The sequence below is a fragment of the Anas platyrhynchos genome, chromosome 12 (genome assembly GCF_047663525.1).
Source record: "Anas platyrhynchos isolate ZD024472 breed Pekin duck chromosome 12, IASCAAS_PekinDuck_T2T, whole genome shotgun sequence".
NCBI lineage: Eukaryota > Metazoa > Chordata > Aves > Anseriformes > Anatidae > Anas > Anas platyrhynchos.
Window position 1 is genome coordinate 20036742 of NC_092598.1, and position 26206 is coordinate 20062947.

The 26206-nt window shown below is 40.9% G+C and overlaps 1 protein-coding gene and 1 long non-coding RNA gene across 16 annotated transcripts in view; one reads left to right on the forward strand and one right to left on the reverse strand.

Moving 5' to 3' along the window:
- Positions 1-853: 853 nt before the first annotated feature.
- Positions 854-25755, reverse strand: LOC113844966 (uncharacterized). 2 transcript variants are annotated; one of them, XR_005268859.2, is made up of 4 exons: positions 25499-25755; positions 24548-24624; positions 9513-9574; positions 854-5410 (listed from the first exon to the last, which is right to left on the reverse strand). It is a non-coding gene; the product is annotated as an uncharacterized lncRNA (long non-coding RNA). The 2 variants fall into 2 exon arrangements; XR_005268857.2 differs by lacking the exons at positions 854-5410; positions 9513-9574 and adding an exon at positions 11771-14337 and having other exon boundaries at positions 25499-25753.
- The window catches only part of ZNF536 (zinc finger protein 536), a 347101-nt gene continuing 344576 nt past the window's right edge, over positions 23682-26206 (forward strand). For 6 of the 14 annotated variants that reach the window (XM_021272916.4, XM_021272918.4, XM_013100270.5 and 3 more), the window contains exon 1: positions 24300-24859. The gene's annotated coding sequence lies outside the window, so the exon portion shown is untranslated. Of the gene's footprint in view, positions 24130-24299; positions 24860-25498; positions 25748-26206 lie in introns of those variants that run through there. The other 8 variants (XM_021272913.4, XM_027466845.3, XM_005020266.6 and 5 more) reach the window with 4 other exon arrangements.

Sequence of the window (26206 nt, forward strand, 5' to 3'; positions counted from 1 at the left end):
CATGGAAATAGCGCAAGTTTTATTCCTCTCTGATACCCTGTACTTTGTTCATTCCTGCACTTTAAAACATCTATGTTAAAGCATCTATTTGCTAACAGAGCTTGAATGTTTTTGTAGTCCAGTGTGGGAAACAATGTGTCTGCACATCACTGATGGTGTTTGCTGTCCCTGATACCTTCATAATTCATTCAGATTTCTTTGTTTTGATCCAGGACAAAAAGCGGTTATAGATTGTGTCCACTGGTAAATTTTGATTTCTTTCACACTTCCCTTGATACTTCTGAACGTGGCCAATACAAAGGGAGAAGACCTCTAGCCGGTCTGGCTGGCCACGTGCCCTCTAGGACTTTCCAAGGTAATTGGCAAAAAACGTGGTGTCGGTCGTGGCTTACTACTTAAATGCAAGCTGTAACTTTGTCTCTTCCTTTTCTTCTTTGCTATGGGGATTCTAGTAGGATACAGGAAAGAAAATAAAAGTGGCATTTTCTACAGGAAATGGCCCTCACGAATATGTCTCCGCTAATAATTACAAAGCTGGTTTTATTTTGTTCAATGCACTGCCTCGGTTTTGGATCCATATCAAGAGCAGCATATGCTCTCCAAACTAAAATATGTGCATATCTGATTTTTGACAAAAAAATTATTTAATTGATCTCTTCCTACCCTTCCCCCCCATTCTCTTCCTGCCTTTTTCGCCCAGTTCTTTACTAATTCCATAATATAGTAAGCCCCCTATTATGAAAGAAATCTGAATTAATTTAAATATAAAATATAAAGAATTAACCTTACAGCAAAACAGATAACAGAAAAAAGAGCTAGTTTTTCTCTGTCTAGTGACAGCCTTCTCGTTTATTATCATTTTAACAAATTAAGTTGCAAAATTGGCATTATTTCAGAACTGTACAAAATGTAATGACTCCATGAAATATATTGAATTTTTCAAGTATTAAAAATCCCTTCGTTTTTGAAAATGAATCACTGGAAATGATCCTTAAGAATCCAAAGTAGGTTTTTTTTGTGCCATTTCTATACTATGCCTGCACAAAATCTAATGGCATTTGCTGAGTTAATCCTGGATATTCCATTGTTTTGGTATTTGTACTCTATTAGTTAAATACAACATGTGTGAGAAAATCAAAGGGAAGAGATGTTGTTAAAATAGGAGAAAATATTTATGCCTTAGATGTAAGAAATACTTGTCACCCAAAATAAATCTGGCTTAAACTCTTTACGTCTTAAACCAAACAAGTTTGAAGTTAAAATAAGTTCTTAGTCTTAAACCTCTCTCCCCCGACAGATATATATTTATATATTGTGTGTGTGCATATAGTGTGTGCATGCATGTAAGAGCACAGCATATACAAAAGATAAATTCCTCTAAACCTGAAAGAGAAAGAAAAATACATGTTTTTAAGCCAGTATCTGCATTCTTCTTTTATCCTTTTGCTGTACTGCTGGATGTGAAGGGACACAAGTGCATGGGTAAGAAGCACGAGGCCAGCGGCCAGCACCAGCATAGCTGGTGGAGGCGTCACGGTGGTGACAGGGCATGAGCAGGGCATTTCAGGAACAGACCCAAGGTGGGGGATGCTGCCGCCAGATATATTGGTGGGGTGGAAAGGAAGCCAGGGAGTTGGAGAGCTACAGACTGGAGTCTCAGGAAGTCATTGTATGAGGTCATGATCACAAGTATTATAGCTCAGAGAATATGGGTACTTGTCAAAAAATGGGAAAGGCGCACAGATGCAGGAGCTGCTGCATGAGTGTTCCTCCAAAGGCCACTGTCCTCTGGCGGGGTCATGTATCATGTTGTTTCAGCTGTTTCTGTACCATGTGCTAGAAAAATGGTGAAGTTGTTTTTTGCCACCTCAATGGTTGCGTGATAAAACTTGCCCATTTTTTGCAGTCTTTGCTGGCATTTTCTCTCCCCAAGAAACTCCAGAAGCATCCCCTGTTAACATGCCTTCCAAGCACCACCTCCATCCTCTTCTTCTGTGCGTCTTTGTCTGTCCTTCGAATACATCTGTGTCTTTGCCCTTCCAGAGAGTGCCCTTTTTTCCTGTTGGCAGCCCTTGCATAGGTGTAGTGTGTTGTGCTGCCTCTCATCTTTGTCTCGCTCTATTCTCTTTCCTGCTGATGAGACCCATGTTGCTTTGGCAGAAAAGCTAAAATACAGTAGTTCATCAATCCAAAATCCACGATGATGCACTTGTCTGACAGTGGGGGTTTGGCTGAAGGTGATTTTGACTATGAGCCTGACTATTCCTTTCTCTTGACAGTAGAAAAGGACTGCAAGACTTTGTCTAATATAGATTTCACAAAGTATTTTGACAAAAAGCAAGTCTTTATTGATGGGCAGCTTAGAGAAATTGCTTGAATTGAGCAGATACAGGGAACAGCACTGTTGCTGTCCTCATTTGGAAATGGTGAGTGCTCTGTGTCTTGTTCTCAGGGAATACAGGAATTCCTAGCCCAGAAACAAAATGACTATTGCCAGAAATCACTAACCAGTGCCACCAGGGCTACCACCCTGCAGCTTGTCCAGCACAGAGAGAGAGAGAGAGAAGTGGCTGCAGCAGAAATGCCTGAGTCTTTTATGGAAGAATCTGGAGAATCTCAAGTGTCGTTATAAGGGCCAAAACTTCATCTGTTCTGGACATGGTAACAAAACACATCAGGATGGACTACAAGGAGTTTGAGAGGGAGCCTGTTCCCTCCTTCCCCTAACCATTCCAAAATTACTTAAAACATGGTTGAAATTCCAGTATTTAAACCAAGCTGATTTTGATCTTCTATGTAAGTATTCCTCCTGCACCTTTTGGTAACATAAGAGCTGATCTTAGTGTCTTTGTATAAAAATCTATGTTCCTTGCAATATTGAACACGATGGTCCTTTTCCTGAAGGCTTCTGCCCTTCACACTAGCAGCGCCTGTATACTGTCAGCTCTGAAATCATGGCAAATCATATGGAAGCCCTCTGGAATCACTTACTCTTAAGACTTTTTAAGATTATAAAGAAAAAAAAATGAAATCAAATAATCCATTTATAACTTCATCTGGAAAGGGTTGGAATCCGATAGAGAACAGACACATAAAGATACTTGTGCACTACTCATTGTGGGTAGTGATTTAGTGTGCCACATTTCTAACCCTTTTACAGACAACCGATGCCTAAAATCAAACCAAGCCATAGCAATAGCAGGCCAAACATCAAGGTAGGGAGGATGTCTGAGCATGCTGGTTGCTGGGAGAGGATCCTGCACTTCCCTTGAAGTATCAACATCAAAGATGACGAATAACTCTTTTCTCCATGTTCCAGTTCTGCACATCATCTGAGTATCCTTTGGCAGCAACAGTTGGCCTAAGCCTTGGAGCGGCAGCTGGTATATCCAGAAGCAGAGCTGTGATGCCTGTGGCATCAGATGTACTGGAAACCCTTCTAAACTGTATTTTGAAGTTTCAGCATTTGTGTGGACCTAATTATAAGACACACATTTCATTCATAGACTGTGTCTGATTATGCACAGTAGCATGGCTTATAACGGAGCTGAGCTGTTACTGGCTGCACTTTAAGGAGAGGATGTGGTTGGCAGCACAGGGTGACATTATATGGGTTAGTCTGTGACCAGGCCAGAAGACTGAACTGCAGCTCAAATGAGCTGTTCCTGGCTTATTCTTTCATTTGCTGAATGGCGTTGGACAAGCCACTTTACCCTCCATGCAAAAGTGTTCCCGTGATTAAAGTGGCATTGCTGGTGTGTGCCTAAAGGGCTCCTGGGCACAGGCAGCTGCTCAGTACTTTGAGATCTCTGTTTACTCATGAATGCACATACCTATGTATGTGCATTTGCATGTATCTTATACATTATGTGTGTATGTTTTATATATATGTACCTGCACTTCCATATATGTGTATATACAGACACATGTATTATATATATGGATGTATTTGTGTGTTTGTGGATGCATATACAGAAGCTTTTATATACTACCATTTAGTGCTGTATCATTGAGTCATCACATACAATCTGACAAATATTTCATCATTGTGAAGTGAGCTTCACTGATTCCAGATCTTGGCTTTCAGAAATCATGGTCTGCTGGTACCTGAACGTAGAGTCTTTGTCAAGTTAAGGTTTCCTGTTTTTGTCAATTGATGCATGGGCACATGTCAGTAGGGTGTGCAGCAGGTTCTTGTGAAGGCTGCATGTGATGGCTGTTGGAGGCTGCTCTGACACTGCCTTTAACAGTCTGGACATAATCATGTAATGTAATTGTTCAGTGCAGCAAAAAAGCTAACGAGTCCCGCTCTCCTGAGGATGATAATATTAAAAAAAAAAAAAAAAAGTGTTTAACATTACCAGTCCCGTAAGAGTGACCAGAAAATTGAAGGTAGCCTTAGCTGTGGAAGATGCTGGGATTTAACTTTGCAGTGTACAGGGTCCATGTGGTAAGGGACTGCTTGTAGCCCCCCTGTGAAGCCTCGGTACAGCAGGATGGATTGTACCATCATTGTCTGTGCCTGTAAAACTCCTCACTGCAGTGGACAGGGCTCACTGTCGTAGCAGTTAGGTGTTCTTGCAGTGAGAGTGAAATTGAAACTACAGCAAATCCCTGGAGAGCTTAAATAGTGTTGTTTTCCTGGAGCCAGGATGCCAGTGATGTCGGTAGATCACAGTAAAAGGTGCTCGTTGGATCATTTAGATAGGAATCTTCAGAGCAATGCCTGGCAATTAGGTAACCGTTAAATTTCATTGAAAATTGTCAGCCTAACTGCTCCAGGTTCTGTTCAAAACCTTAGTCTGGTACTTTAGCCATGTAAGGTTCAATGGCTCCACTCCTGTTACAGGTGTCAGTGAATAATAATAATAATAAAAAAATATTGAATTGTGCAGTACTGAATCTGCCTAGAATTCTTATTATATGTTTATAAATAAACCCTAATGGCTTTTTGGAGTGGTTATGGTGTAGTCTATCAATGTATATTAAGATTACTATGATGGCATACTATGATTACTACGATAGCCTTTATGATAAAAGCATGCAAATTAACACAGGAATCTGCAGGACTTTGCATATTTTCCTGTAATTTAATACAAACGGGTCCAGATTTGTAGAATCACAAGCACAAAAATTGTGTGCACACATTTTGTGTGTGCAGTTCTGCCCTTACCCAACAGAGTACAAGAGAGGAACAGCTCCCATGGTCCGGCTCTGCAGTGTGACTGGGAATTTGTGTGCCAAATGAAGCACAAGGTGACTTCTGATGGCCAAGTTAACCATCAGAAAGGTTTCTTAATGGAAATGCTGTCACACTTTTAACTAGAGTACTGCTGCCAGGCATCACATCAATAATGCAAACTTTAGAAGATAATCTTGCAATTAAGTATCCAAGAATTCTGAAGTATTTCTAGAAAGAAAAAAAAAAAAAAAAAAAAAAAAGGAAAAAATGAAAAATGTAATCATTATGAATGGAGGGGAAGCCATCAAATGAATTTTAATTTTGCACTCAGATTTATTACGGCTATCTGTTCTCAGTGCTCAAATGCCTGTTTACTTGGACAGTTTCTTTCCATAATGAATCATAGTAACACTTAAATTAAGCACAGTAAAAGAATGGTTAATGTCATAACACACTGACAATTTAACCTGGCCAATATTTTTATTGCCTTGTACAATAAACCTAACAGAGCACAACTTGCTTTTTGACTGGTGGAAAATTGGTTATGAACCGCCAGGGAATGACCAATTTTTCAAATGCAGCCATTCAGTCACACTATAGCCACTAATACTTTTTTTTTTTTTTTTTTTTTTTTTTTTTCTGTACACTATTGCTGTTATAATCTTTTGAGGATATTTTATCACAGCAATAACCTCCTCAAAATCAGTCTTTACTGCAGTTAATGACTGGACAGCTGGAGCATTAACTGGCCTTGGCTTTGCCTCTAGCCATTAACTGACAAACCAGTTGTTATCTGTAGGTAACAACCAATTTCTTGTAGAATTTTCTTGATAAAGTGTCTCACCGGATAAAAGTGTTTTTTTTTTTTTCTTTTTTTTTTTTTTTTTTCCCTTCTTTCCTGGGCTAAGATTTAGCAGGTGCAAGATACTATGTAGAAGAAGGATTGCAGAGAAGTATCAGTAAGTAGTAATGTTGTGAAGGAAGTTAAATTATAAACCAAATTCCATGAAATGTTGACTGTTGGCTTCTGCCAGCATTTCAGTAACATTAATGAAAGATTTCTTCATCTTGCCTTGCTCATTCAGCACAGCGCTTGACCCCGAATGCACGAACGGGCTCTGGGTCCATGCTGCTTAGCGCTGAGAGGGACGGGCTGCTGCCCGCACTGGGGCATGGCACTGCCGTGGTCCCAAGGGGGCATGCAGCTCCCGGACGCTCGGGCAGAGAGGAGAGCATTTGTTAGCCTGCCTTTCCTCTTCTGAGCATATAGTGAATGAAGACCTGAGATTAATTCTGTGTGTTTTATACTTAATAAAAGGGGTAATATTTTTGAGGGCCCTCATAAAATGTTAGCCTTTACTCTTGCTGTTTAAAGTTATGAAATGTTAACCTCTGTTTGGTTGTGATGCTATTTTATAAGAAGGGTTAGCAGATGCTGATTCAATCACTGTATTACTGAGGGGGCTTAAAGCAGAGATTCATGGAATAGTTAAATAGCAGTGGAATAAGGAAAATGTACAAATGAAACACCTGTAAAAAGCCAAGCTCTATCGTGCCATAAACAATGATGGTTTAAAACTGTTAATGGGCTTAATAACAGTTTATTATTTTACCTTAACCCCTTTTAATACCTTGGTTTCTCCAGCTTTTATCTTGGACGTACTGAGCTGTTAATATCACTTCTTACATTTTCCCCTCTAGGTATATTTTCCAGGAGTGACTGTGAAGAAAGAGAAACGCAGCCATGCATTTGTTTTTAAGAAGCGCAGGAGGCACTGTGCTCAGAAACCTTCCCTGTCTGGGCTTTGGCATATGGCAGCTTGTCTGAGCATCTACAGAAGTTGGAGATTTCCAAAACCATAGGCAAAATTCCCACATCAGCAGGAGTGTGGTCAGGGTGTTGACCTAGGGGTCAGGACACCCTGTGGTGTCCGACTTTGCCAGCTCTGTGTGTGGGCATGCTTGCCATGGCTTTCCCTTCTGTATGGGTTTCTGCATATTTCCAGGTGCTCGCACAGAAGTCTTCTGCAAAACGCTTCATTGTCTACCAGAAGTAGAACTAATATCAACTTGAATTTCTAACTAGAGAGTCGATTTCAAATCATATTAGATTTTGAAATTAATTTAATCTGGAAAGACTTGGGGGATTCTTGGTAGCAAGAACCTGTCTTGCACTTGAAACCCCTACATGTTTTGTGCACATGCAAGTGGTTCACTTTCTCTTTGGTATACGCATGTAGCTGCCTAATGCTATTGGTGATTTCATTTGGACATTGATGTAAGAACAGAGCCCTTTCATTGCACATGTACTAACTACCAATATTATTTGTGATTCAAGCATTTCTAGCAATTTGAAGTGATCCAATGATTTTTAAATCATTCTTAATTTCATAAGTCTACTCCTTTAATCTCTTTCAAATTACTGAAAATGTAAGGCATTCTAAACATTTCTGATCATTCTTCATGGCTTTGGCCCCATAAAGCCAATTTTTTCCAAAGTTAAGCACTTAAAAATTTGAAGTACTTCAATAAATTTAAATTGGCATATTCTGTGCATATCAATTTAGAATTATTAGAGCATTAGTGCCTAGAAGTGATGGCTGAGGGCATGCAAACCAGTTCATACATTGATTTTTAATGACTTTTTATTGATTCCGTGCTTTTTAAACTTGATACCCTTAGGTTGCCTCTTACATGGAGTTAAGAGATTTGTGATGATACACTAAGTTTGGAAAAGGCATCTTTTTTCTCTTGCACTTTTTATTCTCTCCTTATGGCTTACTACTACAACTTAGCTCAGATGCAAAGAGCAAATACACTCGATTTGTGGCTTTGGAAATGGTGATTGTGACTTTAATAGTATATGGCTCCTTGTGTTTCCCCAGCTTATCTGTAGACAAGGTTTATATTCAAACTATGTTTATATTTATATTCAAAATTTATATTAAGGGTCTCTCCTCCCCTCAATATGTGCACTGTGCTCACCAGCAGTGAGTGATAGATGCCCTGGGCCTGTGCTGACAGGAGAAATAGGCCTCTTTTTAATGTCAATCTTAATTCGTTGAGCCAAGATATTGTAGGTGTCATAAAGCACAAAGTGAAAATGTGCTTTAGTTCTTCTACATTTTGAAAACTATTCATTTATATTACAAAAGACCCACACCCCTTCTCTGTATCTCTTTCCACCGTATTTATTAACATTTTGGTAATGACCTATTGAGCAGTGCAGTCAGCGCAGTCTGCACTTTTGATAACAGCTGTGGCTAGCGGGCACCATAGTGCCATGGTGGTCATCCTTCTCTGGGGAAGGAGGGAGACAAGGGATGGCGTGCAGGCACAGAAGAAAGAGAAAGCCCCTCCCCGCCTCCCCAGTGTGGCAGCCCTGGGCCGCAGGAGTCTGGCTGGCTGGTGGCAGCCTGGGGACATGCCTGCCTAGTGTGGCGGGGTGGCTCAGGGAAGCACCACGCTAAACCACTTACACCACCACCCTTCCATGGGTGCGAGACATGCATTGTCCAGAGCTTTCCTATGCGGGTCATAACAGGACAAGTGGGAATATTTCTAATAGATTAAATTATTGTGTGTTTTCCTTAGTGCTTCCCTCCCGCTGCTTGGGCTGTGCTGTGTGAGCTTTTTTGGGAGGCAGTGAGTCCAAACCCGGCTTGTAGGGAACCCTGCACTCCCGCTGCATTGCTGTGTGCCTGTTGTTAGCAATGCCCTTGTTGAGGATCCTGCCGGGAAGGCTGGTCACTGTTGCATGCAGGTGTCCCTCTCCCTCTGCTAGGCACCATCCCTCTGGCTGTGGTTAAGGCATGTAGCAGTCTGAGAAGACATTAATTGCTGCTAACTGCAATGGACACTTCTGTCTTTAGTCTTTGTTTAGGGAAAATTCCACTGCAATTGCATTGTTAGAAGCCATGGGCCTGTTAGAGTTATTAGGCCATGTGCTTTCCCTGTGTTGTCTTTGTGGGAACACCACCAGAGCCAATGTCTGTGCTGGGCTGGGGAAGTGTTAAGTGGAGAATAAAAACAAGTCCAAATTCCCATTTGGAAACTGCATGCCTCAACAAATACCACCATTTGTAGCAAGTTATTAGCTTCTTGGTTATAATTCTGTGTCTTTTCAAAAGGGAGGTGGAATAAAGCATGCAAAAGAGATTTTTGATACTTCACGGTATATTGACTGAACAGCAGAAAGCTCCCCAGTCTGCCTGCTCCCCTTTACAGTTTGGTTGTGCTTGAGGTAACACTTCTTTCTTATTTGCCATGATTCCCAGTGTCTCCCCATGGCAGCACCCTACACACCCCATAATGCAGGTGGATAATTCACCTTCACATTATGAATCTGAAATGTCCCTGTCCTTTTTGTCAGACCACCAATGGATGAGGGACCTGTAAAAAAAACAAACAGAAAAAAAAAAAGTTTTTTGTTTTTTTTTTCTCCTCCTTCCAAATAGGAATTTGATCTCTACTGTGGCATTATGAGGGCTTGCTGGTGGGCATGAGCTGGTCTTTCTCCATGGGGTATGAAGGAAGGAGGAATGCCATGTCCTTGGGTGAGAGAGCAGCCATTTATATATTTATTTAGAAGCAACTCTGAGCAACAGCACATTTACTAGCTTGGTTCATTTTTATGGATTTGATTCATTGCTTATTAAAACCAATGGAAATCTTTCCATTGTTTTCAGTTGGTTCTGGCTCAGAACTTCTTGGTGCTTGACGGTAATTAGTAGGAGCTGAAAGATCTGAACTTCTAAATCATGATATATAATGGTCTTCTGCAATGCCTGTGTCTTAATTATATATATCTATCTCATTATATATACATGTATATTATGTATGTATATATATACCGTATATATATAATACACATAATCCCAATATTTGTTGAAGTGTATTTCTGGGTGAGCAGTTTCTACTTCGTTAATTTTTCACATGTATGGTGTTGTGAAACAGTTAATAAAATATCATCAATATTGTATTTATCCCAAATGTGAAACTAAATATTGAGATCAGTTTTATCCAGTCATTAGTTTATGGACACTAAGCCCTCTGAGAAATTTCACAAATTCCCTTGATTTCCCTGAGCACTAAATTTAGCATTTGGATCTTTGACTGTATAGAAGGATACATTAAAAACTGATACAGTCAGATGATTCCCTATGGGGTGTACATCTATGTTGGCTTTTACATCACAGTTATTTCAGTCAAAATCTGGCAGTAAATTATTTTAACCAAAAGTGTTTTTTTTTTTTGTTTGTTTGTTTTTTTCTCTTGGTGTGTACCAAACACTTTTCATAAGCATGCAGCATGTTTTCAGGTGATAGCAGATCAACCGTTTCAGCTTCTCCTATGTGGCTGATATATGCATGTATATCTGAAGGGTATTTGTGCAGCTGTACGTAGACCTCCACACACCTTTGGATGGTGGCACATGGTGGATGTGTGTTGTAGGAGCTGATGTCTTCAATAGTACTGAGGATTCCCAAGGCCAAAGTATTTCGTGATACTGTTAGCATTTTTAGCAAAGATCAATGAGATCATGTTTCTGTCTTTTATGTTAACTTTCTAAAGATATTCTAGTAGCTGTATCTTCCCTCAGGAATCTTTAGAGAATCTGCGGATTTCAAGTCCCTATTATAAAATAGTACAGGACAATGAATTTGTAAGCACTGTTACCTGTCCTAGAAAGCAGATTCTGAGAGGAATTATTTTATCCTTATAATTTAATGTATCATGTAATGAAAATTAATCTATGTAATTCAAATTCAGACATTAAAAGAAGTTAAAGGGGTCAGTATATACAATACATTTCTCTTTGCCAATTTATTCAGTTAATTTAGACATTGCCTTTTCACTTTAACTCATTAAAACTTTCTTGCCAAGTTTACTTATCTGTGTTAAGGGTACAATTAATATTATAATTTTTAATTATCCACTTGGCTTTATCAGAGCCAAAGTGTTTCCTTAAGTATGGATATCAAAATAGAGAAATAGAGCCTATATTTTTTTAGGAAAGTGAAGATCTGCAACTTCACTAATTCCTTAATAAGACAAATATTTATATTTCCTTCTCCTTACTATTTATACATCAATAGGTTTTTTTTGTTGTTGTTGTTGTTTTTTTTTTTAATTTTATAACCCTAACATAATATAGTACTGAAAGCTATATTTTGTACTACTTAATTCTGTACCACTCATTCTGATTTATGGCATCATTTTGTTTCCAGCTCACTCCTTATCTTCAAAAGGCTTGATCCAGAACTCATCAAATTCAGAGGAATAGATCCCAGTGGGCTTTAGATTAGTCTAGTAGGGTGAAATTGTGGACTTCATGAAGTTTGCATTACATGTGCAGATATTCACTAGTGAGATTACTTGATAGATTTCTAAGTCAGCTTCTTCTGTGTAGGAGCAAGTTCTTGAAAATCCTGGCCAAGCACTTGAAATTTAAGAGACCATTTTAGTTGCATATATTCATCCATTTTCTTACTATGACATTTGAGAATACATTTATTTGCCAGTTTGATTTTATCATCATTACAGAGGACTCATGTTTCTAATTTCTTCTACAGGCTCTTGAATTGTTAATGTTAACTCCTACTGAACCCAACTTTGTTTTCTAATGGAGGAACAGCATTCTGAACTTGTGTTGATGCTGAACTATTAAAAAGACGTTCTTCAGGAATGACAGTCATAATAAAGTACAGCTCATCAAAAAGGGATGGAAAAACATTAATGCAGAAGACATCTGGTAAATAATATTATAATGTATTTATCTTGTTATTTCTTATAGATGTACATTATAGATGTACAGAGTGATAGATATAAAATCATGAAATTAAGTTCTTCAGTGAAGTTGTAGCTGTCTTGTCATCTTTGTTGCTCTGTCTTTTCCTTTGCACCGGACACTGTCAGACTGTAACACCCTGGACATATTTTCCATTATATATCAGCTAGAACATTCCCGTTTTTGCCATTTACCACATAATTCCTGCTATTCTGCCCAGTTATGTATATAGACCACTGCACACAAAATTATTTTTATTAAATAAATACAGAAGTGAGTTAATATGAAATGACTGTAACAGATACTACTAGATAATCATGTATGCTACAAGCTACCTTAAAATGCATTTTTGATATATAGCTGCAGTGTCTGATAAATAGCTATTGTGCAGCTGATTAGCTGTGCTGAGAAATTACTCATTCCCTTGTATTAACTACACTGTTTAACTACACCGTTTCCACCAATCAGTATGAAGTACGCCAACTTTGTTTAGCCTGCGCACTTGTGCAATGATGAACAAGTAATGCATAAAACAAACCCTCCTACCTAATCAAACATTCCTCAGAGATTTGAAAACAGAAACAAAGGGTAAATCCATTCATAGATTATAATGGTAAAACAAAATAAAGTTTGACATATGTATATGGAAACTATGAACACATGATGTGAATAATTTTTTTAAACAACAACATGTTTGAATTATTAATAAATGCAAAAAATATGTTTTAACACAATATGGAACAATTGGAAGGATATATTTCTTTAGAATCACAACGGTCAGGAAAGATCTCTATTGAATACAAACACTATACATTTTTTCCCCTTTTGGTTTGCATTTTAGCTTTTTCAGATGTCTATATTATTGTGAAACACTGCCGTGGTTATAGCTGGGAGAAGTTTCCCTTTTAGATCCATGAGCCTGTAGTACAAATTTAATTCTCTGAGTACATAACAAATGAAGTTGGTTAACCTTCAGGGTGTGAAACCCATTTTTCTCTTCTCATCCTAGGGTGTTAGGTGTTGAGGACAACTGATGGGCAATTCTCTAGAGAGGACTGTACTGTTACCCAGGAAAGGGCTTAGATTTAATTTTTCCATATATCCTGGTTTCCAGGTTATTTGATTTTAAGATAATTGATGGATCTCTTTCAGTATATTTTTTCATAGTCATCAAGAGAGCTCAAAATATTTGTTAAGTTACTTTATTGGAGAGTAGCTAATATTGACAGGATGAGATACCAGAAAATTTTTGTTGTTGTTGTTTGCTTTCTTTACTTTTTCCCCTTCCTCTTCAGATTTGAGCAAACATAGTGCTTGCAGGTTTCGTGGGGGCTATGATGACCACAGTGGTCATTTTTACTGCTGGCTGCATGTTGGTTGGAGGCCTACATTCTGCCCATCTCTACAATTCTTATTGACTTTAATGTCTTCTGTGTGAGCAGATAATATACAAAATACTCATCAATTTAAACACCATATATAAATAAAATCCTAAATTGAAGCCATCACAAACAAGTCAGAGTAAAGGCAACAGTGTCTTTAACATTGAACCCTTAGAGGAAACAATGTGAGTGAGCAACAATGCCAGCTTTAACTTTGAATTCTCACTTGTGTGTTGATTTGTACCCCAATCTTAACATAATCAGAAGCTTTTCTGCATTTTATCTCCTCATTTACAAAAAATATTTGCTGAAAGGTTATATAAAACTCATTATTTACCTGAGTGACCAGGAAGGCTCTCAAATTACCATTCCAAGCTCTCGGGTGAATGCTTATTTATAGTTTTTTAGTAGGCATCCATTACCTGATGGATTGGAAAGACTTTTTTTTGAACTAGTTCCTATCTATTGGTTAAATACAGATTGATAACTTTTTCTTAAAAATATTATTTTTATCCAGATAAGCTCATCACCTTTGGATTTCTAAAGTGGTAATTAGTTTTAGCTTGAATATAGTTTATTCAATATTTTCACTAGTGTAACTAAATTTTACCCAGTGAGCCATGATCTTGAGGTCTCTTCCAACCTAGACAATTCTGTGATTCTGTGATATTCTGGAAATGAATTACAGCATTGCAAAGCTTGCAAAATCTGGAGTGCAGAAGTAACACAAGCCTGTTTACACAAAGCTGTGCCTCAAACCTATTTAGCTGCTCGTGTATTGACTAGTACAAGCACAAGGTATAGAGGTGGGAAAAGGGTGTAGCACGTTTTAAAATGTGAGCTTGGAAACACAGCGCTAGGGATATTTTGATGCCCAAAAAGACATAACAAGACTTATTCACACCTCTTTGCAATTTGTGCAGTCTTTGAGCTTCACTGGTTTTGCTTGGTGTATCAGTCTTCTTTTGAGGATTTGCTTCTAGCTTAAATTACAGTAGAAACAGAAAAACAAACAAACAAACAAAAATGAAAACATCTCTGCATGTTTTTTTCCAAATGTAGTTTAGCAGTGGGAGCTCAGAGAACCCATGCAAGCTACCTCTATGAGGATGGCAAGTTACCCCATGCAGTGTCTCCTACTCTCTGTGAAGTCCTGTCTCAGCCTTGTTAGCTCTAATGCTTTCTTGGCATAGCTCCAGCACATGCGCATCTCAGACTTCTCACCCACCTCTGCAACTGTTAGCACATCTGTAGGATTTCAGAATGACAAGTCCTGGCTAAAGAGGTGTAAAACAACATGGCCATACAAGCTGATGCTTTGTGATCCTTGAGGGCTCTTACAGTTGGTAATTTATGTCTTAAAATGACACTCTTAAATAGCATCTGTTAAAGTTAAAATTCAACATATATATGAAATGGCAAAAAGGAAAAACGAGGACTAAACTTAAAAAATTCCTAGGAAATAGGTAGTTTGTTTGAATTCTCTGGGGTTTCATGATTCCTAACAGCCTTGAAAAATCGGAACTGCCTTTTGTGGCTTTGTTGGTTTTGTTATTGCTTATTTGTAGGGTGTGAGAATAATACCTGAGGGTTTTCTTTTTTGGCTTTCTTCCTTTACACTTGCCACTTTTTCTACAATCACTCTTTTTTTTTTTTTTTTTTTTTTTTTTAACCTGGAAGTTTCAGTTCTGTTCACAATTTTTCTTCTCCTTGGGGTAGAGATAAGTGGTGAGGAGTGATAGTGAATGCTCAACAGAGAAAGTGTCTTTCTTATCTTTTTAAGTAGAACAGGTTTTCAAGCATCTGAAAGAAAACTCCCACACTTTTTTTTTTTTTCCACTTCCAGGTTGTTTCAGAGAGATGGCTTACGTTCAAATTCATTTGATTATACATAGATTCTTATAGGAAAAAAAAAAAATAAAATAAAAAATAAGTTGCTGATGTAAAATTAATTAGTAGCTGGAAAAAGCTTTTTGGTCAGGTGAGAAATTTGCAAATAAATAACAAAAACCTTAAAGCCTTTTGAAGTTATCAGAGAGAAAGGAAATAATAAAGGTCATAGTGCTGTTGACATCACCTTTGCTGTTGTAAAAATTTTGTGGAAGTTTCTATCTTAAGTATTATCTTTTAGGAAACCAGTTCAGCTTTTGGTTAAGAAATCTTTAAAATACTGTTTAAAATGATGTAAGCAAAAATAATTATACTCTTTGCTTCCCTCTGCTGGCTGTGCAGACAGAGTTAATTTGCTTCATGTTGTGTGACCCTCGGATTCTTAGCAGATATGTTGATTTTAACAGTATTCATTTCAAGCGTGGATAGAAAAAGGTGGGAAACAGCTATGTATGAACAGAATTATGGAAGCAGAGAGAATTTTGAGAGAAAGAACAAGTCTTTATTTTTGAGGCTTTAAATTATTAGAAACATATTTGTTATTAAGGAAGGTCCCTTTAACCTCTGCTGAACTCATATTCCAGAATGGTTTAGGTGAGGACAGGAGAGTCATATTCATTTTCCTTGAAGAAAGGCCAGGTACTGAGGTATAGCAACAATATTTTGGCAGGAAAATGGCAAATCAAATCCAACTGTCCAAAAGGGTTGGATATGAGCAGAGCTGAACAAATCTTTGTGTGTACACACATCATTCAGGTGCTTTACATTACACAGAGAGCTCTCCACTTCATCAGTTTTCAGATGTTCTGCTCTGCACTAGTGTCACAATGTATTGACGTACATATTTCAAATACATATAGGCAGTACAGTCCTTTGTCCTACTCCCAGAGCCTCCACAGCTCCCTGGGGACCTTACCTATGTCACTTTCAAGCATCCCATCTCCCGTGAGAAGGTGAGATAATCCTCTCTGGGGGGACAGAGCAGGTGGAGTGGTGCCTCCCTCTGCCAAGTTATTTGTCATGCTCTCTGGCATTGTTTTAGTAGACGTTTATGGTCCTTTGACAGCATACCTGGAAAGACAGGTAAGACCCCTCCACAGCCCATTCCCAACCCACTTTCCCTTTCCCACCCCTTTCCCACAGGTGCCCAGCCTGCTTCCTTTGGGTATGGCTTTGATGAAGTCTGTGAGGATGGAGAAGATGAAGGGAAGCCTGTGAGCTTCTACTGCAGCTTGGAATTAATAGCTGGTCTTTGGGGTAAGGGTACAATGACCAAATGGGCATAAATCATGGCTTTCAGGCCTGTGTAGTAATGCCAGTGTAGCAGTTAATAAGAGTTATAGGATCACTATTATTATTATTATTATTTTTAATAAGAACCTGCTATGTGTGTCCTTGGGGCTTGCTGGGAGGTGGTGAGCGGCCTGGGGCACACCATACTGGCTGGGCCTCCACCACTGCTGTGGCTCCCCTCCTGCTGGCTGGGGAGAGGTGCTGCATTTTGTCTCTGCAGGATGAGGAGCGCTGCATTTTGAGGCAAAGCTGTGGGTAAGCTCTGCCCTGAACCCCACTGCCTCTCAATCCTCTCCCTCTCCAGGTGGGCAGGGTTGTGGTGGCATTTCTTTGCTGCCATCTCTCATGGCCATGGCAGTGAGGTGCTGCTGCCAATTGCCATGAGTCTCTGCTGGTGGGGACAGCCCTTGCACCCACAGCCTGGCATGACCCAGCCTGGGGACACAAAAATGGCCAGCAGGAAAGCTCTTGGCTGGGGGCAGCCACCCCTGGGACTGCCTGGGGCACGGGAGGCTGCAGATGGCGCTGGGGTGACCGCTGAGTTAAAGGAGGGAGGCACCATCTTTGAGGTACCACCTCATAGTGCAGCCTGTGTGGGGAACCACTGAGGAGCATCACATTCAGCAGGTAAATTGTCTGGGGAAGCCTCCCCAGAATGACTTGTCTGCTATGGATCTCTGATCTTTGAGATCCTCACAAAACATCCTGGACCTCCTTCAGCCTGATTCACAAAACTGGTGAAGACAGGGTGTTTCTGTCTAGACAGTGTCACCTACCTAATCAGCTGCAGATGAAGCAATATCAACAAACTTTTAACAAATGATAAACACAGTGCTGCTTGCTGTTGGTACCCAGTGCAAGGTATTTACCAACTTGGCGTAGCCCAGTCCCTGCATACACTGCTTATGGGTGACCAATGTAGATGAGAAAATTAGCACTAGTGTAATGGCCTTGATTACTGTACCATGGTGCTTAAACAGTGAAATGGTAGTCTAAAAGCTAAGATATAAACATTTTCAGCAGATCATCAAAATTGTTCTTTAGCTGTTTGCTTTAGGCATTAATCTGCAAACTTTCTGATAGAACAAAGGCTTCAGTGTGGTGAGGAGAAGTGGTTGTGGGGGTGACTGGGAGCGCACCCATGGGCTGAGGCGGGTGTGTGGGCCAAGCCAGGGGTTGTGGGGAACTGGTGCGCAGTTGGGAAGTCAGTGTGTAAATGGCAGAGGAAAAAGTGGTAGTGGGGTGGCATTGGCAGGGAATGTGGCTGTTCATCAATAGGGGAAAGCATCCTGTGTGTTGGGGAGAGCCACAAGGTTATAATCATTACAAGCCTATGGCTTGCTGTGATCTTTGGGACCAGGATGGAAAGAAAAGGGAGAAATTTAAGGAAAGTGTTGAAAAGGGGAATACTGATTAGTTGGATAAGAAGAAATTCTTACCCCCAAAAAGTATTCCTGAATCTGATCTCAGAGATAAGATCAAAGAAAATCACCTTTAAATAGCTCCTGAAGAGGTATGACATCCAGAGAAGGGTTACGCGTGAGTTTGCTGCAAGAGCTAGCTCAGTGCCAATGCACTTCAAAGATGAAGTGCGGCTATTATTTAAGATATTTTTTCCAGTACTTTCCCCTCTTGGTCAATCATAATTCCTAGTGATTATAGCTGGAAAAGTATACCTGCTGTACTAATCCCATGTAAATTTAAATGATAAAGTTTAAATCCTGGAGCAAAAGTTGTCTCCTGATCTTCTATATTGTCCTTGTATTTGGGCTTACTGCACCTTTCATTCTTGCTCTTTCAGAGGATTTCTGAGTCCTTGTTTTGCTGAATGGGAGATAGTCACAGAATTATGTCCTGGATGGGGTTATAAAAGCTGTGTCTTTATTCTGAAAGCAGAATTTTTTTGATTCCACTAGGTGGATGTATTGAGAATATTATTCACTATTTAATCAAAAAAAATCTCTCTTGCTTTGGGAAAGAAAAAGGACAAAACTTTATTTTTTATAATTTTACTTAGTTTCCTATGTTCAATAGAAATACAAAGGTGACCACTTTTGTCCATAGAAACTTCCAATGCCATGTACCAGTCTGTTGGTCTCAGTAATATTTTGATGGACCTTTTCTCTTCATTCCAGTTTCACCTTTGTTTTGAAAAGGAGAAGGATCAGTGCTGCTGTGACTATGAGAGGGAGCTGTGCCTCCATACTGCCCCTGCTTTAGATACTGCTTCTGTTGTACATCTTCCAGGTGCCCATTTTGTACTTTATTTTAGACCATTTTTTGGTGTCTCTGATTTGGTGAATTGTTGCAATAACTTTGTGACAAAAAGTGGCCAACATTGATGCCTGGCTTCATTATATGCTTTTAGTTGACCCATGCAACTTGATTGTGACACCAGGCTCAATGATAGTTGACTGCTATAGTTGAGGATGCAAATTTATCTCCTAGAAATGTGGTTGGTGTCTTTTTTTTTTTCCCTACAATTTCTGATCACCTCTACCTTTGAATCCCTGTGATGATGGTATATACAATCTTTGCTGATCAAACTTGTATTTTGACTGTAGACCCTGGGAAATAGCTTGTTCTCAAACGGGTTCTGCCTCTGATCTGTTTTGAAAGCTGGAATCTCACGGTCCTTTTTTCCAGGAGGCTTTCTTACACAATCTGTACAAGTGGGAAAACCTCCATCCACCTTGTTAGTTTGCTGGGGTTGTGCCCAGGAAACTCCTATGTTTTTAACAGGCATTTTGGAAGGGGTTTCCCTTTTTCCTGTGAAAGTGTTTTATTTATGTCTTCTTGAACCATGCTTCAGCGACTTTCTTGCTGGATGACTTGTATTTTCACTGGCTCAGACTGCCATGTAGATCGCACCACCTGTTCCAGAGTTTGCTGCAATATTTACTGTAAGATTTCTGAAATTCCTTATTTAAAGTCCCCACTACTAGATGATGTCTTTTATGAGCATTTCCTTATCAATATTAAAGACTTGATGTTCTGCTCTTACTTGGAAAATAGACCCCCTCCTAAAGGCACTAAGTTTTCAATGGGCTTCTGCAGCCTTTGTTAAAAGAATGCCCGGTTGCTTATCATCTCTCTTTAGGAAGGAAATGCTGATCACACTTTTTAAGAACAAAGGTAGGATTATTCCTCAGTCCTTCCTCATAAAGCAAACAACTTATAAATATTTAAATATATAAAGCTAATGTTTCTCCCCCACCCACTGTGTAAATTAGTATATGACCACTTGTATTTTGGTGCTTCTGTGTATAAATCCCAGAATCACAGAATTTGTAGGTTGGAAGAGACCTCAAGATCATCGAGTCCAACCTCTGACCTAACGCTAACAGTCCCCACTAAACCATATCCCTAAGCTCTACATCTAAACGTCTTTTAAAGACTTCCAGGGATGGTGACTCCACCACTGCCCTGGGCAGCCTGTTCCAATGTCTAACAACCCCTTTCGGTAAAGAAGTTCTTCCTAAGATCCAACCTAAAACTCCCCTGGCGCAACTTAAGCCCATTCCCCCTCGTCCTGTCACCAGGCACGTGGGAGAACAGGCCAACCCCCACCTCGCTACAGCCTCCTTTAATGTACTTATACAGAGCAATAAGGTCACCCCTGAGTCTCCTCTTCTCTAGGCTGAACAAGCCCAGCTCCCTCAGCTGCTCCTTGTAGGACTTGTTCTCCAGGCCCCTCACCAGCTTCGTTGCCCTTCTCTGGACCCGCTCAAGCACCTCCATGTCCTTCTTGTAGCGAGGGGACAAAACTGAACACAGTACTCGAGGTGCGGCCTCACCAGAGCCGAGTACAGGGGGACGATCACCTCCCTAGCCCTGCTGGTCACACTGTTTCTTATGCAAGCCAGGATGCTGTTGACCTTCTTGGCCACCTGAGCACACTGCTGGCTCATATTCAGCCAGCTATCAACCATCACTCCCAGGTCCTTCTCTGCCTGGCAGCTCTCCAACCACTCATCTCCCAGCCTGTAGCTCTGCTTGGGGTTATTGCGCCCCAGGTGCAGGACCCGGCACTTGGCCTTGTTGAACTTCATGCAGTTGGCCTCAGCCCATCGGTGCAGCCTATCTAGATCCTCCTGCAGAGCCTTCCTACCCTCAAGCAGATTGAGCCTCATAAAATACTCCTCCCACCTCTTCTCCCACCTAGGCTTTTTGTTGTATTCATCAAACTTGTGAGATTTGGGATTTTCTTCCTTTTTGTTTATGTCTGTCCAAAATAAGTACTTCTGAAATCCTGTAATTTCACAGAGGTGGAAATCACAAGGACTAACAATGTTGCCTGCCCAAAAACCTCAGCTCTCATTTCCTGTCATCCTCCTTTTTGAAGTCGGACAAGTCTGTATCTGATAGCTTCCATTGCCTGAGAAGGTGCTCCCTATTCTCTAAGACAGTGCGAGGACCTTGCAGACTGAGTCAAACAATGGACATTTCTTCTGCTCTTTCCTTCTTTCCCCTGTAGTGTTTTTGCCAAGTTAAAGCACTAGTGTAGTCCTGCCAACTTGTAGAAGAGGCACAGAAGAGGATAAAATCAACCAAAGAAGTAGTAGAAGTAGCTGGGGACAGTGAAGCCTCTGCAATTGAGAGGACATGAAGGCTCTGAAGAGAAAAGACGTTTCTTTGGATGCAAAAAGAGAAAAAAGGAACAACATTGTGATGAGGGGAGGAATGGGAAGGAATACTGGAGGACACTACAGAAGTGCTGATGGTATTGGGGAATATTAGGAACTCTGAGCAAGGTTGGGGCAAAGCCTCCCTGAGCTCATGTCTGAGATCTTCTGAATCCAATCTATCCAGTCGACATTGCTTAGGAGGCAAAACCTGTGACTGAGTCAATAAAATGTGGGGGGCATATGTCTTTAGGAATGTACTCAGCTCACAAACCTACATTCTCTCTTCAAGCTCCATTTTAGGGAAGGATTGGCCATCCCAAACCAAATAATCATGCCTAACTTGCCCTGGGGAAAAGAATTTTGATTGGTTTTGTTAACAGCAACCTCCTGTGATATCACGATTGCCTGTACAGTAGCCTCCTCTTCCAGATTTTGAGAAGCTTTTGCTTGATATGCTCTTCCTCTAGAGTTGAATCGGATGATTATCTGCTGACTAGGGAAAAAAAAAAAAGACTGGGCATTCACCAGTGGTGGACTAGTGCTGACAGTTCTGCCATCAATTTAGTGAGGGTTTAGAACTTAATCTCCACTTCCTGGGAGGTGTTTCTTAATCTCTGTCCACTGGCAAGTTTCTGGAGGGAAGTTTGTTCTCTCCAGAAAAATTAAAAAAAAAAAAAAAAAAAAAAGAGAGGAGAAATTAATTTTTGCAAGAATTGGAGTCAAAGTCCTCATCCTCACTCTTTGTTTTCACTCTGTTCCACTGTCATTAAAAGAGCATCATGCACTTTTGCCAAAGGAACAGGAAATCTCAGTGAGATGTCTAAAGCTCCTCTGCTGTCAGTGCCATTTCACCTATCTCTAGCCAATATTATCTTTGTTTCAGGAAAAAAGGACCATGGGGTTTTCCTGAGCTCTCATTCTTCTGTAACTCTTTGTGTGGTGCTCTCAAATCTCATGGCTGACAGTGACTCCAGGTGCCTGATTTGGCCCCTGCTTCTGAAATGCCGTCACCTCCTATATAGTTTGTATTGTGAAGCCCTAAGTCATTGAAATCATAAAGTGAAATCTGATATTAAAACAAAAAGGTACAGCTTACTCTTTTATGAGACAGCTAATAATGTTCAGCCTTGACAGGGTTAAAAGGCAACATCCATTTCCCCATTATCTTGTTTAAAAAGTGCCTTTTTTAAAGTCCATATGGCGACTTCCTTTCGACCTGCTTTCCCATCCTCGTCTCTTTGTCAGGGCTGTCACTTATAAAGAATCACTTGACTTACAATAACAAGTTCAAAAGAAGACAGAATATAATCAGTTGATCCACGAAGAATTGAAATAAAGAACACCCCCACTGCTCCAGTTATCATTCCCATAGAGATAGTGATATTATTGATGTGATTGCTATGCTAATTTCTATAGAAAAAACTTGTATTTTGGAATTTGTTCAAAGAGAATTTCAGACACATCAAATTGGAAAATGCAGAGTGAATTCCTAAACTTTTTAGTATAGGCATGGGATTTTTTTTTTTTTTAACATTGAATAGATCTGAACAACTATTTATAAACTTCACGTGAAGTCAATTGGAAAAAAATCTTGCTCATTTTTGAATTATTATAGAAAGTTAATTTACTGCAGTTCCAGAAAAAAAAAAAAAAAAAAAAAAAAAGTCCTACAGTACCTATAGGATTATTAATATCATCCCTATAACCTGCAAGTGGGATTGGACCACAAAATCCAAAAATAGAGACTAGGGATTATAAAAGATGGGTACGTTTAAGTCCGCTGTTTAGAAAGAGCTAATTAATCTATACCCCTTCTTCTGCAATTCCATAGTCCCTCCGAGAATTGCCACAGACATAACTTTTTTTTTTTTCTTTTTTTTTTTTCCTTGGACTCCTATTTTAACTAGAAGGTTTCAGCTTGTGATGTTATGCTTTTTATGTAGTAAACTGATTTAAAATGTATGCCAGTCATCTTCAGGGAACTCATTTCAGTCAAGATGAAACTAGTCTTACCTGAATCAATGTTTTAAGTGTCCCTGTGGCTCGGCATTTTGAATAATCAATCTGTCTCCATCGCTTCTTAATCATGCGCATCACAGTCTTTTTTATTTGTCAACCCTTTCGGATCCTGGCTTTTTGTTATTAACATGCCCCTAATGTCACATGCAAGCCTTTTCTTTAAAACAAGCTGCTCATTGGTGTATTTTGATACTTTTTATTATTACTAAATCTTTTTTCCCATAATTACACCACAATCATTATATAATCCCATAACAAAGAGTCTATTGAGGCACCATGCTTTTGTCAACTATGGGACACAGAATCCATAATTGCATTATTCAGTCTCTCCCCCCCTCCCTCCCCCCCCCCCCCCCGCTTTATAGAAACACAACCTATTTCACCAGTCACATTTGCACCTTGTTTGCTTGGTTATATATTATTTACTAAATCGTTGCCCTGCGGATAAACCTTGTAAAGTTGCTTTAAAAAAGTTATTTGTTTGATAATTAAGTCCTGAAAACCCATCGTTTAATGATTATTCCGAACCCATAAGGCAGAGAACCTCCATGACGTTTTTCTCTAAGTTTAATTACCGTATGCTAATTTCCTTGCCTACTACGTGATTAATTAAAATCATATTTTCATAATCATTTGGCACTAGTATTGTTTTAGAATTATCATGATCCCCTAAATAGTGTATGTAAATAAAGTCGATTCTAATGGAAAGAATCAAAATGCAACGCTGAGGACCTTTATGTGTTTGTATGCATGCGATTGGCAACATAACTGGCTTATTTACATTAAATACGCCACAAGGTTACAGTGCAGATCAACGTCACTTTATCGCTGATTACTTCTCTTAAACGCCGGAGCGGTGACTGATGCTCCGGTCCCCCCGTCCACCGAGATTTCCCCGAGAGTTTTTTTTTGGGAGAAGCGGACTTTGCATAGTTTCGGGAGCAGGTAAGAGGGGCGCTTTGTGGAGCCCGCCGCTGCCCCCGGGGGCTCGGCGGCGCTGGCGGGGCGCGGGCAGGGGCGGCGGGGGCTGCGCGGGGGCTGCGCGGCCGCGGGGGCTGCACGGGGGCTGCGCGGGGCTGCGCGGGCAGCGGCGCTGGCCGGGGGGCTGCGGAGCGGCGCGGGCTCCTCGGGGTGTTTACACGGGCTCAAGGTCACGACCAAGCTGCGCCGTGTTAAATGGTTTCTTAGTTGCTAGACAGGGAGAAAAAATGGACGATCACAGCCCATTCTTTGTAGATTATTATATCAAGGGTTCAGCTTTTGGCTCATCAAAGCTAAATGCCGCAAGACCTATCTAGTTGCTGTGAATTATGCCAAGACGACAATGGAGTGCTTTTTTAATGGTACAATGCATTTCACCTACCAGATAGGGGGAGTCCACGCTGAGAGATGGGGATGTCTTGTGATGTTGGGTGATCAGTATCAATGAAGGGGGTTATTCTGAAAAGAGACAGATTAAAATAAAGCGCTCTTTGCTCGGGATGTGCTGGAAGCAGTTGGGAGGGCTACCCGGAGCGGGCGGCCGCGGCAGCCCCGCGCCGCACTTTTCCCCCTCCGCACAAGAAAATGATCAAGTCAATCATGTGGACATGCTTCATTATTCATTGAACACAATCTTTTACAACGCTCCGTTTACGTGCGGGAGTTTCTTCTACGCTTTGCTTTAAATTTTAAGGTAAGAAAGACAAAGGTAAAAAGGGGGTTTTGGAGGATCCGGGAGGCTCCCGCGAGCCATCAAAGAGGCTCCAAAGTCAGTCTGGAGTGTGTTTTTTTATTATTATTATTTCTTTTTAATCAGCGCAACGGGGCCTGCGTTTTCCACCGTGATTAAAAAAATACAGTATAATTAAATATCCATAGCAGTGACGTTTGCAAGCAGGGCTGTCAGGGGAAAAGCAGAAAATAATGAAAGGAGCGGAGAAGCCATTGAATGGCGCTATAGAACTTAGCCTGAAGAAAACCCTCCGTTTTTCCTCTTTCTCTCTCGTTTCTTTTAAAACCGTTACTTTACAAAAAAGGAGCGGGCGGGCGAGGCGAGGCGACGGGAGGCGAGAGCCGGCGGTGGCCGCGACACCGGCTGGGGGCTGCCCGCCCGCTGGCCCCAGCCCGCACCGACCCTGCCCTTAACTTGCCCAGAAACTTTTTGTTTTAAAGGCTTGCTGCGAAGCAAACTTTGCCGAAGTGACTTTAACCGCGTCCCCCCCCTCCTCCCCCCTCCTTCCCTCCCCGTCGGAGGATCCCGGCTAATCGGGGTGTAATTTGTAAACTGCCCCCCCCACCCCCCCTTTTTAAATCAAAGTTAGCTGATGCATACCATGTGTCAAACTTGTGAGATTCAAGTGCCTAAGAGACCTGCCATTTTGTGCTCTAATCGACCTCTTATGAATAGGAGCCGTGCATAATGCTGCGAGGAGCGTTGTGACATTCAAGTAGGCACTAAATGTCAGGCCAGGTCTCAGCCCTTGCGGGGGGAGCCGAGCGCGCCCGGCGGCGCCGCGGGGAGCGGGGAGGCACCTGCCAGCCCGCCGCCGGGGCTTTTGTCAGCGCCCGGAGAAAGTAACAGGTTAAGGAGGAAACTTAAATGGCAAGCCCCGGGGGGAGCGGCCCCGGCCAGGCGCTGCGCGGGGCTGGCGGGCGGGGGGCTCCGGGCGGGCGGCGGGATTACTGGGGGGGGCAGAGGGTGTGGATTGGGGGACGGGGGGGGAAGGAGCGATTCTTTGATGCCTTGTAGGAAAAGAATCCAGCTTTTAATGCGCCCATCTGTTGCAGTTTTGCAAATAATTAATATATGTGTGTGTGTGCGCGGGAGGGAGAGGGCTGAAGGCAGCGGTGACGCCCGTGAACTTTAAACGCAAAATAAAAGGTCGTGAAGATTTATGCCTTTTTTTTTTTTTTTTTTCTTGCTGTTTTTATTATTATTATTATTTTTTTTTTCGGAGGGGACTCCAGCCGCAAAGTTAGTTGCCGGTGTCCCCCGGCGCGGCGGCCAAGCCGTGGGGGCGCCTCCGCCGCCGCGCTGCCC